The sequence below is a fragment of the Elgaria multicarinata genome, chromosome 8 (genome assembly GCF_023053635.1).
Source record: "Elgaria multicarinata webbii isolate HBS135686 ecotype San Diego chromosome 8, rElgMul1.1.pri, whole genome shotgun sequence".
Lineage (NCBI taxonomy): Eukaryota > Metazoa > Chordata > Lepidosauria > Squamata > Anguidae > Elgaria > Elgaria multicarinata.
In genome coordinates this window covers 32,619,311-32,633,477 of record NC_086178.1, presented here as the reverse complement: position 1 = coordinate 32,633,477, position 14,167 = coordinate 32,619,311, and the positions used below count along the sequence as shown (strand labels likewise).

The window sequence follows — 14,167 nt, the reverse complement described above, 5'->3', positions numbered from 1 at the left end:
CAAATTAGGCATGCTCTGAAACTTTGGGGAGATTTGTGCAAATTTGGGGAGATTTGCACAAACCTCCTGTTCAATTGCTGCTCGATTTGCACAAATTTCCCGTTCGCGCAGAGCAAACAGCAATTGCAAATGGAAATCAGGTACGAGATGAGTAGTGGGACAATGTTCGAAGGATCTTAGTGATCTCAAGCATCGCTTGTTCACCCATCCCTATCTTAAGCTGTCTAGCCTCATTGAGGAAGGGTGGGCTATGAATATTCAAAATAAATAAATGCTTCCATTCTAGGATCCTCCTCAATTAAAAAAACCTCACTGCTTGTGTATATAAGGCAGCTTGACAAGATATGTGCTCATTTTTCATCAATCATCAACTTACATTCATTCTATATGTATACATGAATGTTACAGTGAATTAGCTGCATGTGAATGTTGATATTCCCAGATGGATTGGAAGTGCTGAAGAACTTTGGGGCACACTAGTAAACCTGACAGTGTCATTTAGGAGTTGTCATGTATGTATTTATTGGTGCATGTTTGAGAAGTAGGGGCATACTGCATCCTTCTTCCACTTAAAGCCTTCCAGAAGTGTTGGACTACAACTCCCATCTTCCCCAGCCAACATGTCATGCTGCATTAATGAATGGCAAATTACTATTGTGAATTGTCCCTTTGCTTACTCTATGCTTTACATAGTGAACTTTTCTACACGATGCTGTTAATCGACTGTTAATCCTCTGTATCTACTTTCAGTTTTGTCACATGATTGGCATCTGAGAACTACACAAAAGCATTCCCTTTCCTGCTTTTCTGCTACATAACCTCTATGTGGCACTATGGTATAGTGGAATAGTGCAAATGCACAAGGGGAAAAGCAGTTTCTTTGCTTTCACAATTAAATGCCATATTTTCCCTGCTCTAAAAAAAACTTGCAGAAAGTGCTCGTTAGGCATAGAAGTGGAGGGTAACGATATTGTCTGAAAGACCTGTAAACAATTGTGTATAAGGAATGACAAGTGCCCAATGAATGTCCAGTATTGTCATAAGGCCTTTTGCATTTGATTGCTGTTTGATCCCATTTTCCCTCTATACCTGGGTATGTGTAGACAAACGTGTATCTGCCAACTGAGAACACTTCATTCATCCATTAAAATGGACTCTAGTTATTTAGGGTGCCAACAAGACTTTTCCCCCCAAATAAATATTGACTTTCATTAAGGGTGAAATCTTATGCATGCTTAGATGGAAAAAAGGTCCTACAAGCTGTAAGACTCTTCCCCCCCCCCATCTAAACATACATAGGATTGCACCTTTAATGTATCTTGAATGGTCAGCATTCCCCCAATTATGGACATTCACTTTAGTGGGTACAAACATCCATTAGTTCTTACAAAAGAAGGTAAGAATGTGTTAGGAATTCTAAAAACACACATTGTGTATTTGATAGCATATTGTATGTAGGTGTTTGTCACCCCTGCTAGAAGAATATATAAATTGAGGGAGAAAAATACTAAACCATTCATATGCTCCAGTACTTTTTTTAAATGCATCTGATTCCCCTCCTCCCCTCCCCCATCTCAGTAGGAGGAACTGGGTATTTTCACTTGGAGGTGCCCATGTTGAATCTTGCTTGAGTTGCTGTCACTATAAATACCCCATTGCTAATTCCTGTAGATGTAACTTTCCCCCCTCTGTCCTTTCAACTCTAGTGGTAGTTTCTACTGCTACAATTTTTTGTCCTTCTGAAGTAGGAATAGCAAAAGCACAAGTAAGTGCTTGTGCAAAATCTTGTAAATACAGGTGCTTGTGCACACATGTATGTGTGTTTTGTTTTTGGCAAAGTCTGAGTACTGCTGAAAATATGGATCTTTTGTGAAGCAGAGAGAGAAAGAGAGAGAGAGAGAGACCTGGCAAAGAATACTGTTTATGACAATGTTGCTTTTTCATTTAGTATTACTATAATTGCCAGATAGTCTTATGGGATTTGTCTGCTATTAGTACATTAGACTGATTCACATGTTGTTCTATATGGAGATTGTGCCAAATTAAAAAAAAGAAAAAGGATAAAAGGCTTCAGCATGGCAGTGTCAATGCAGTGGAACAGAATGTTTGGACTGGGTTTATTAAACTGGTATTCAATTTCATGGCATGTCTAAACTCCACTGCCTTGTGTCCCTGATAATAGCTGTCCAAGAGAGGGATTTCATGTATTTGGGCTAATTCATACAGTAAGGCCATTCTAAACAGTGCCACGCAGAAAGGTTTTTCAGTGGCCCCTACATTGATTGAGAAATGTGTGGATTCATACTAGGTTAAAGTAGTTATTGAAATAATATTTTCAGGCTTTCTAGATGAGAATTTAGAGAGAGATGCCCTTTGTCTTCAAACTCTCAAAACTGATTCTTGTTGTGAATTATTGTGCTACAATGTTTATGAGAGCACATGGTCTTCTGCAAGGACTATGAAACAGTTCTAGTCCTAGTGTATTTTGGAATATTCAAGGATAACTGGGGGAAAAACAGGTCTGTGCTACCCTATTCTAGAAAAATGTCCTAATGTCTCATTGTCCTAGAACAATATTGTCAAATATGTTGGACGGTAGAGCTCACAAAAGTTATGCAAAAGTCATTGAAATACATCTTATGGTAAATGTTTTTGAAGACAAATTTATTTATTTATTTATTTATTTAATTACATTTATATACCGCCCCACAGCCGAAGCTCTCTGGGCGGTTTACAACAATTAAAAATAATAAACATTAAAAGTACACAAAAATTTAAAAAACATAAAAACAGTATAAAAACAACAGTATCCATTTAAAAACAACAATTCTGGGGTCCATTAAAAACAAACTTAACGTTGTTAAATGCTGTTAAAATGCCTGGGAGAAGAGAAAAGTCTTGACCTGACGCCGAAAAGATAACAACGTTGGCGCCAGGCGAGCCTCATCGGGAAGATCATTCCACAGTCGGGGGGCAACCACTGAGAAGGCCCTCTCCCTTGTTGCCATCCTCCGAGCTTCCCTCGGAGTAGGCACTCGGAGGAGGACCTTAGATGTTGAGCGCAGTGTACGGGTAGGTTCATGTCGGGAGAGGCGTTCCATCAGGTATTATGGTCCCAAGCCATGTAGGGCTTTATAGGTTAAGACCAGCACCTTGAATTGGGCTCGGAAACATATAGGCAGCCAATGCAAGCGGGCCAGAATCGGTGTTATATGCTCAAACCTCCCTGTTCCAGCTATCAATCTGGCTGCCGCATTTTGCACAAGCTGCAGCTTCCGGACCATCTTCAAAGGCTGCCCCATGTAGAGGGCATTGCAGTAATCTAATTTGGAAGTTACCAATGTATGGACAACTGAAGCTAGGTTATCCCTGTCCAGACAGGGGCGTAGCTGGGCCACCAACCAAGGTTGGTAGAAAGCACTCCGTGCCACCGAGGCCACCTGAGCCTCAAGTGACAAAGATGGTTCTAGGATCATCAATAATGTCTGCTTGGTTCACATGTTGTTAATTGCAAATTCTCTATTGAAAAAGAACTGCCAATACAAAGTCCCGCCCACACCTTAAACATATCTAAAACTGGCTATGTCAATTGAATGGGTTCTCTTCTAGAAGCATTACACTTTCACTTAAAAAGGGGAAGAATGTGGAAGAGAACTGGAATGTATGCTGTAGCTAGGCATTGGGGTGAAATTGGGTTAGTTTGCCTTTTAATTTACCTTATTAACCTTGATTTTGCATGTTGTTTTGGCTATTCATTTGGCCACTGATGTTCTGAAGAGGCTTTCCATTGTAAGAAACATGGGTATGTCTGTATGAAAAGAGGAAAAATGCTTAGCTGTAAGATAACATCTGGAATGTTAACCTCATTAATATAACGTTAATCTTTCCTCTCTTATTGATTTATTAACTGTTTTTAACTTTTGTAAACCACCCAGAGAGCTTCGGCGGTATATAAATGTAAACAATAATAATAATAATACATTTTATATCACCCAATAGCTGAAACTCCCTAGGTGGTTCACAACAGCTATGATGCAGATACAGTTATCTGATATAACTATGAATGTTAGTACACTTTAGGATACAGTTCATGATCCATTTTGGCATGGAGGAAGGGTGGGGAGGGACAGCTGAAAAGGAAAGTCAGACTTCATGAAGTCATGAAGTCTGCGTTTTCCTCTCCTCTGTCCTCCACCTGCTTTTTGTAACATCTTGCCTGATGAAGAGATCTAGTGATCTCAAAAGTTTGCATGTGGTATGGGGAGGGGATTTGAGTTGGTATAATAAAGATATATTACCCTAATATGGATTTTTGAAGATTTTTTTATGGCTAATCCAGCTACTTTTTCTTTTTGTGTGAATTGGGATATAGAAAATATATGATGGAACAAAATTTATTATCTTCCATAGTAGGGATTCACTCTTGGCGTGCTTTGGTTGATAATCAAGAGTGAATACCTACTGTGGATGATAATAAATGTTGTCAATTTGAGGAAAAAACTCTTTAATCTCTCCCCGTGCCAAAACCACTATGACGGTGTCTGAAGAAGCTTAAAGCGAAACGGGTTTATTAAGCCGGCAGCCTGTTAAACAAATTTCTTACTAAGCATCTCGCAACGGAAAACAACTTTTTTTTAAATCAAGTTTCTTATCAAGCGTCTTGCAACTATAAACTAAACAAGTTTCCTACTAAGTATTTTGCAACTATAAATAACATTTGTTTAATCAAGTAAAACAAGTTTTCTACCAAGCGTCTTGCAACTATAAACTATTTTTGTTTAACTGTGAACAACTTTATGTTTCATTGTTTATCAAGCATCTCGCAATTATAAACTTCATTTGCGTGGTCAGAGCACTAAATATCACATGCCTGATATTGTTAACAATCTTATGTTATATTGTAAATATATTGTGGTACTATTATGATATAACGTGGTACTATTACCCCATTTCTGTTTATCATTCAGTATTGCAGTTTGTATGCTGGTTAGCACCACTTTCTGTTGTTTAATATACTAATATCAACATTTATTAGCAAGTTAGGACAATTAGTGTGGTCCTTGCCAGGCTTAGGGATGATTGTAATATAAGCAACATTTAGTGATGAAGAAAGGGAACTTGCATCAAATATATATTTGTAAAGTGGAAAAAGCTTTGGAGCTAGAAAAATAGAAAAGGTTTTATACCACTCAATTGGGAACCCATCCGGACCTGGGGATTTCCCAGTCTTCATACCCATAAATGTTTTTTGTAATCTCTTTGAGTCTTATAGGAGCCATAAGATGTTGGGATAAGCATGGGAGCTCGATCTGAGCAAAAAAAGTATTCATGTCCTACTCCAATATCTTGCTATTGTACAACTCCATATAAAATCATAAAAATTGTGAATTTATATCTGTGGGAGAAGTATTCATCATATTATTCTCAACTTTAATGGCAGAGATGACATTTGGATGCTTTTGATGTTTAAGATGGCGTGCCAAAATTTTACCGGAACGTTCTCCATTTTCCCATTTCAAATGTACTGTTACGTTTGAGTCTTCAGCTCCCATCCCCTGTCTGTGTGTTGCGTAACAGTAGGAAGCTTTTTAAAAAGTAGCTTTGTTAGGCAGTTTTACTGATGTGTATCTTCACATGACAGATTCTGATAACAGATTTGTATTTCCCCCAATATTCAAGATCATGTCACTGTGCTGTACTGATTTGGTGTGTGTGTGTGTGTGTGTGTGTAGCATTGTGATCACTTTGGAAATAACTCAACTTTCATAGGAACATAGGGAGCGGCTTGATGTGAAGTCAGCCCATTGGTCCATCTAGCCCAGTACTGTCAACGCCAACTGGTAGCAGCTCTATAAGGTTTCAAGCAGAAATCTTTTCTAGTCCTGCCTGGAGATCAAACTTGGGACCTTATGCATGAAAAACATGTGCTCTTTCTACTGAGCTGCAGCCCCTCCCTACACAATTTAAATTTTTGCTGTACTAGTTTCGCTGTACTGTTGTACTACCCAGTGGTGAAATTTTGCTTTGTTTTTAGAAGTCTATTCTCACTTCTTGAAAGTCACCATAGCTTACAAATCATGTGATTGCCAGTGTTAAAAAAAAGACACACAGAAAACACAATCCTGTACCACCTTTAAATCCTTTAACTTCATTGCAGAGGAATATATCTCAATGCATTGGGAGTTTGATCTGGAATGTTCATTTTATAAAGTATGAAACTTTGAAGAGTGCCTCTTGAGTGTCCAATAACATGGCTTAAGAGAGAATAAAAGAATAGTTAGGAGAAAATGTAATATATTTACACAGTGTATCCTAGCTCCGGAGATCAGAAAGCTAAAGAGATCTTGGAAATAAACACATGAGCTTAGATTTCTTTTTTGTTTATGGGCACCAATGAAACATAGTGCTGTATGGCAGCTGTTTTCTGTTCCTTGAGGCATCTTAAAGGTTCTTCTTAAACATGACATTGGGTGGCTTGGAGGGATTGAATGAGGCATTGTGTTAGACAGTTTTCCTCCCTTTGTTTAATATAACTAAATCAGGAAGCAGCATCAACTGTGTGTCAAATACTGGGACTCTACAAAACTGTTATTTTTTTCTTCAAAAGCAATAACAAATTTGACCTATGTTTTCTTCCTTACAAGGCTGTTTTATTACTAAATAACCATAGTAGGAAATAAGTCCTGCTGAATTCAGTGGCACTGACATCTGAATAGAACCTGTTTAGGAGCATACTGAAAGGGGTACAGAATCCTCAGCCCAAGTATGATGGGGTACATCAGTGTTTCTCAAATTCTTTGAACTTGGGTCCTGCCTTCTAAACGTGCACGACTTGCTGCCTTCCTAACACAGCACTAGCCATCATCCATCCCACAGATGAATGTGGAGAAATCTTTGCCAGCAGTTGTGTGGTGTGCATACCTGCAGTTCCTTACAGGGGTCTATGGTTTTTGGACCCATCAACACATTTGGGAATTTGAGAAACTGTCATGGGCACCACCACAAAATGCATAATCAGCGCCTACCTGTTGTGTGTATGGATCTTAGGCTGTGTCTTCAGCAAAAACCTTTATTTCGTGTCTGTTAGACATCACAATGCCTCTTCAATGAGGGATTGTCTAATTCAGCTAATTGCAGGGGGTGCAATGCAGCGAATGCTTCTTTTAAACATACGTTTTGGCAATGTCCAGTAGTTGCTTCTTTTTAGAAGCAGGTTATTTCGCAGATAGTTTTTTTTACTGGAACAATCTTTAATAATCACTGATGTACATGCTCTTTAAAATTATTTACCTGCTTCATGGACATTTAAAAAAATGGTCTGCATAAATGGACTCTCTGCATCCTTTTGACAGCTAAAGGAGTGATACTACAATATTGGAAGGATAAACACTTGCCTCCTATAATGCAATGGATTGAGGACCGTACAACACTATAAATATTTGAATGGGTGGCATATGTCTACCTTCAAATAGATACATATTTGGATATGTAGTCCACTTTTGTTGAATCTCATGTATAATTGCTAGAAGGTTGTATGCATTCCATATAAATTAAGATAAGTAAAATGAATTTTCAGGGCCCATGGGCACTACCTTGGGGACCCATTTGCAAGCACCATTGGAGGTGCCTGTGGGTGCAATGGCACCTGCAGGCATAGTGTTGAGGATCCATGAATCAGAGGATTAACAAAGCAGGATCTTTTTGACCCCTTCCTAAAAGCAAGCACAGGGTTAAATAACTACAAAGCAGCAGCTGTTTTGCTAAGAGGCAACTGTCAGAATGCATAGAGCCCTCAGTTTCTCTTCTGTAGGCATTGCTAGGTTCTTACCAGAAGTTGAGAATCCAGTCTTTTGACTTACAGAAGTACATTTCTAATCCTAAAGCCCCTGGCCTTTGGGTAATTAGTTTGAAAATACAATGGGAAAAATCCAATCTAAGTCCTATTTGGAGTAGACTCATTGAAATGAATTGGACTTAAGTTAATTGTGTTGGATTTTACCCAGTGGAAAATCATTTCCAGTACATTTCTTGTTTCAAACTAGTTTCCCATCCTTGCTTGTAAGGATGCTACTGCAGTGTAGAAAAATGCCTGTCCAAGGCTTCTTTTGTCCTTTTTGTTTTCCTTCCTATTTTTCAGCTTAATAAACATGTTAAGCAATTCTTGTAACTTATTATCTGCTCATTAGAAGAGGAGGAACAGAATAGAATCTTTATGATCCCTCTGATAAAACTGCACACAATGAAATATACGCTCATGCAACTGAAACACTTCCTTCTTTTGAAACATTCTTCAGCTGTTTCTATGTACTAGGACAGACCCATGTTCCTTCCCCTGGTGAATTTTTGTCCCTCATTTTTGCATTCTGTGCAGATCTTGGGAATATCTTTTTAAGAAATGTATCCCATCCAATTCCACCCCAATAACTAACTTCTTATCCATAGCAAATTGTGCTAAATTTGTTTGAGTGGCAGATATTCTGTAAGAGTTCAGATTAAACATTCTAAGAAGTTTTTCAAATGAACACTTTTAAATGAACCGAAGTGGGATATAAATTAAAATAATACTATCATTTATAGCTATTTCAGAAATCAGTTTAGGAATGGACTAATGCTGGGTAAACTTAATGCAGTATACAGCAATACAGAAAAGAGCCATTAACACTTAAACTAAATGATTATTAGTGGTCAAAATAAGGTTTTATAACTTTGCAATAGTGTCCTTATTTTTATCTGTGAAATACCAGAGGATATGAAGAAACAAATTCACTATTGGAAGTAGCACATTTAATAAAAGGTTTGTTGGTTTTCTTTTGTTGATTTTAAACTGAGAAAGAATCTTGCATCAGAAGTAAGCATTTTCTCATGAAAGTGTCTTTCAAAAAGAAACCCAAACAAACTGAAAACATATTAGAATACTGCAATTGCAGGTACTTACCAATACACAGAATCTGGTAGCCTTAAAAACTATTAAGTAGCAATCCAATATGCTTTAAGATTCGTGCAGGACATATGCTTCCTGCTATTCCTGTACACTGCCTGGTTTAAAAATCTCAGAACTGCTACTTTAGTTCCAAAATTGGGCTTTAAAAATCTGTTGTTAGTAGTAGTATCTCTTACTGTTGCCCAGTATGGGTTAAGTGTCAAATGCTGCAGCTGGCCAGTTCTCTTATGCATCCACAAGGGGCAGTTTTAACCTGTGAGTGACATATTTGCACGCTTTGCCAAAAAAGAGGAAATGTTTTGAAGCTGAAAACATAAAAGTTCCCCATTTACTATAATAGCTGTTGTGATCCCCTCGCTTTCCCGCGTATTCCTGGAAGTGTGTTGAATTCACAGTTCGCAGGAATTCAGCTGCAATTACTTTGAGTTTTCTGTAAGATGCTATCCATTAATTTTCCTTGTAATGCCAGTTCTCTGGAAGATACTATCCATTTATTTTTATAATACTTTTTTCTATAACAATAATTTAATATCTCTCTCCCTTGACTTTTTTTTATGTAGTCAAATGCCTCCCTGATTGCCTCCCTCAATGCATTTTAACTAGCCCAGTACTTTGGATTTTGACACTGACTAATGTTTTAACCACAGATGAGTTTTAAAATAAACACAGAGTACTCATGTCCACTCTGTTGATAGTAAAATGTTTGAGAATCTAGTCATTGAATGTAGCATTAGATAGCTCTTTAATGTCACTTATTTGGTAATTGCACGGGTCATCTTTCATGTTAGTACTGCATCTCTCTTGGGGCAGCAATGCTGGTCTGTGGATTCTCCATGCTATTGGGGAGATACATGCAGTAAGGAGTTTTCCAACTTTGCCCGTCACATGAATTTTTCTACAGGGAAGGGCTTCTCTCTATAAGGTGGCTGGGTTGCTGCAGATTGATGTGGTCAAGTCACACTAGAAATTATACAAGTTACACTAGAAATTAAAGTGTTGCAGTCCTTTTCAGTGTGTGTGTGCTGAATGCCCACTTCCCAATCAGAAAGCATCATCATTTATGTTCTCTCTGTGTTTTCACCCCTGCTTTACCCATAGGCATAAGGCAGGGGCAGGCAATGTACAGGAATAGCAGGAAGCATATGTCTTGCATGAATCTGAAAGCATATTGAATTGCTACTTAATAGTTTTAAAGGCTACCAGATTCTGTGTATTGGTAAGTACCTGCAATTGCAGTCATGCAGCCCCTGCTGTTCCCTGGCATGGCCTTCACTGACCCTTGATGCACTGTTGAATTTGCTGGTGGTGAAATTTTCGGTGGGTGGGTGAGTACATAAATGCTGTTTTTTTTTAACCATATAGAGTGCTAAAATGTTAATATTTAGCTTGATTGCAAGCTCATTTAATGCCTTAAATGTTTTCTGAGCACTATAGAGGAGTTTGCTGTTGCACTTGGGCTGTAAACCAGCATTTCTTTTCCCTTGGGGAGCCCTGAGGACCACGCAGCATTCTGTGGAGTGTGACCTTTGTGCACAAAAATGCCCCCTGGAACTCCCAAGTTGGCCATTTGTGGTATAAGGGGTGGTCTTGAACCTTGGATGGTAGACAGAGTGGTGTTGAATCCTTCCCTTTACCCAACTTTGGGTTTGCATTACACAGCATAAATGCTGCACTGCAGCTTCCACTGAATATAATGCAGTGACTGGTGCTTTTGCAGTGGTGCAAGGGAGCATATGTGCAATCCCTTTCCCTTTCCTATGTCTCTCAGAGGAGGAAAGATCTTGCCTTGAATGACTGAGTGAGTGTAACAAGAGAAATCAAATGCTATTCAACTCTCTGGCGTATTTTCCTTATGTATGAAGCCAGAGGTAAACTAGTGTGTGTGTTTTTTTTTTAAAAAAAGAAGCACAAATGAGATCACAGCTGGCACAGGATTGTGAACCTTCACAGGATAGTAGAACTACCAGTGGAAATGGTTTGATTTCACTTCAATGAAGCCTTTTCTCTTAGGCCTTTGCTAGACCTACCGGTAAGTCTGCAACGGGGGAGGGGAGATCCCGCGATGCGATTATCGCGGGTGTCGCCCTCGTTTACACGCAAAGCACGATGAGCTCAAGAAGAGAGTGGTTGTTCCTGCCATTTTTTTTAGTTTTAAAGGGCCGGCTGCGCAGGAGCGCACGAATGACAAACTGAGTTTTTTTAAAAAGAAACATTGATTTCCCCACTCCCCCCACCTGATGGGTGCAGTGCCTGGCGGAGCCGGGAAAAGCCACAGAAATGGACCACACGCTCACGGTCGCAGCCCGAGACCATGGGAAAAAGTGGGGCCAACGGGTAGGCCTATATCCCGGGGCCAGGGAGGGTTGATCCCTGCCTGAGCCCGGGATCCCCTGTGTGTCATCTGGATGCACAGGGATGATCCCAGGTATCACCCTGGGATATAGCCTGGTCTAGCAAAGGCCTTAGTCAATTCTGAGTGGAAACTTTTTTACCTGCTGTGAGATATTTTGGTCAGTGCAGGAAGAACTTGGGTTTCCCAGAACATATGACCCCCTGTTTTATGCTGTCACCCATAGTTTGCTAGGGTACTGCAGTGATCTAATAATGCCACAGGGAAGAACTGTTTGCCTCTGACTTATTACTAGGACAAAATGAAATCACTGCACAATAAACAAACAAAGAAAAATAACTTATTTTATTATAAAACTGACTTTTAGATAGAGAGTCATATTTATTAAGGAAATAGAGATTAGGAAAAATTGTTAATGGCTAATAGTTAGGAAATTGAAATCATTTCGTGTGGCTGAACCTTTTCTGAGAGAGAGTCCCAAATATGTCAAAAAGCCCCTGTTCCCACAACACGTGTCTCACGCTAGCAAAACCTTTGCGTGAGCAATCGACTTATGCGAGATCACCTGCTGTCTTCTGTGAACTAGCAGAATCACATGTTGCAATTTCTTCAGTTCACAAAAGGGAAGTTCCGTGGTCTAGTGAGTGTCTTTGTTACCCATGTGAAGAGTGTGAGGAAGTGGCAGTGGTGGTTTTCTATTACTATTCCCTTTTTTCCCAATGCTCAGGCTGTGGGTGCTATTGCTTATGTAGCCAAAATCGATGCACAAGAGGGAGATATAACCAGGTTTGGGAGAACCCCAAACTTGGCAGAAGTATACAAAACCTTTAGGGGGAAAAAAACCTTAAAGGATGGGGGGGGGCGGGGAAACTCTGAAACAGCTCAATGAGGACTACGAGTGAACATGAAATGCTAAGAGACTGTTGTGGGGCAGAGGCAGTCAGAATCCTGAACAGCAGCATTCTACGCTGCAATGTTTTGTTGCAGATCTCATGTGTCTGAACTAAGTTTGAATGTTAAAGAACAGAGAGTGCACTGTCAGAGTGTAGTGTCAGAGGACTTCCTGATATGCCTCCAGTAAACTGTGGAAAGCAGAAGATAGTTTTTAGTGTATCCTATTTAGTTATCTATATTGGTTTTATTGTGTTATTGCTATCAGATTTTTATGATTCTGTGACACATTTGTCTGCTTTTTGTAGTGTATACAAAAATAGTGATAGTTCAGTGGAATGGCTGATAGTTCAGGAAGCTCTGTAGGATATTAAGAAAACTTTGCTCCTTATACATAGTGCTGGTACTTTCAGGTTGATAAATCTAAATTACAAACCAGCCAACCAAATTTAAGGTGTGGTGCCACTTCCCTTTTCCAAGAAGCCATTGGCTTAATCTTTTATTCCTTATCCACAACTGAAACAAAGCTTTGATGTGCTCACCTGCATTTGCTCTCATGTCTATATTCAACCCTTGTTACTCTTACCTCTACCATCCCAGCTTTGTGCCTGTGGACTCCCTACGCTGTCAACATTTAGCCTCAGAGCAGGCACTGTCTCCTCATTTATGTATGGCTGGAACTCAAAATTACAAGACTTATATGGCTGTCCCCAAAAGCTGTAGCCTTGTGTGCCATTCTCTACCACGCATTCCTTGAATCTCTGCTAATCCAAAATTACATTGTGAGATATTGCCAATATTCAGAACTTCCCTGATCCTGGCAGGTGGCAAGCAATGAAGTGGGGTGGGATGTCATATCACATCTTTTGCATTGCTAGATATTATGCTGGAGGGAGGAGGAAGAAATATGGGACTAAAGTGCCCCAACCCATATGTAACCCTAACCGACCTCTTAAAGTGCTATGTGCATTGGTGTTGCATTAATAGTAATCTACCAGTATGCTTGCAGTCATCCCAAGAACTGAAGAAAGTTGGAGGGAGACTGATAAGAGATGTAGTGTTTAACAACATGACTATTTAGCGATAACTTGCAACTTCTGGTGTATTTTAAATAGCTGAGTGTATGTGTGTGTGTGTGTGTGCAGTTGCTACTTCTGTGCAAACTACAAATCTTCATATGTGGTAAATGTATATAAGATAGAATAAACACACTTCATCATATGTACACAGGTACTGAAGAGCTGGAAAAGATGCAGAAAATGGCAATCAAAATGATCAAAGAGCTGGAGCATTGGGGGGGGGCTTTTTAGTTTAGGAAAAAAAGGTGCGTAAGAGGGAACATGATTGTGGTTTATAGAATTATGTATCATATGGAGAAAGCAGATAGGGAGACATTCTTCTCCCTTTCTCATAATGCTAAAATTTTGGGTCCTCCAATTTAGCTGAATGCTGTGAGAGAACAGACAAACGGTAGTCCCTTTTCATTTTTCTATTTAGATAGCCAAAGAATGCAAAGGACAATTTTCATTTGGGTCCCTTCACACAATACTTTAGGGAACTAGGAGATGGCAAGAAATAAAATTAAGAGCCTGATTTGTCTTAAGTTTATGGGCAATAAAGTTATGGAAAACTACCGTGAGTACTTCCGCCCGCAATAATTGCTCAAGCGCTTTGTCCGTACAAAGGCTTGAAGTAAAATGATCTGAGTAAACATTTGTACATAATTGTAATAGAGAGTCATATTTGTTAAGGAAAAATATAACAGAAGATAGCCTTCACAGACTACACAAACAATCTGTGAGACGTCTCTGTTTCTCTGATGCCTGGCAGTGTCATAGTACAGCTGTTAGAACTGTGGTTTCATGTTTTGGGATGTAGACAGTTCCATGACAGCTCTTTGAACAGTCATATTGACCCCTGGAAGACTTTGGCATATTTCCTGTTCAGCTCTTTCATAAGTCAAAATCCTGTGATGTTTTCTTAGT

General features: G+C 39.2%; 2 protein-coding genes across 3 annotated transcripts in view; one reads left to right on the top strand and one right to left on the bottom strand.

Moving 5' to 3' along the window:
* The window catches only part of MED12L (mediator complex subunit 12L), a 212,547-nt gene that overhangs the window by 82,016 nt on the left and 116,364 nt on the right, over window positions 1–14,167 (top strand). The window lies entirely within an intron of this gene.
* The window catches only part of P2RY14 (purinergic receptor P2Y14), a 39,842-nt gene that overhangs the window by 1,911 nt on the left and 23,764 nt on the right, over window positions 1–14,167 (bottom strand). The window contains exons 1-2 of one of the 2 annotated variants that reach the window (XM_063132072.1): window positions 8,942–9,029; window positions 3,717–3,808 (exon numbers count right to left, since the gene is read on the bottom strand). The gene's annotated coding sequence lies outside the window, so the exon portion shown is untranslated. Of the gene's footprint in view, window positions 1–3,716; window positions 3,809–8,941; window positions 9,030–14,167 lie in introns of those variants that run through there. The other variant, XM_063132071.1, reaches the window with a different exon arrangement.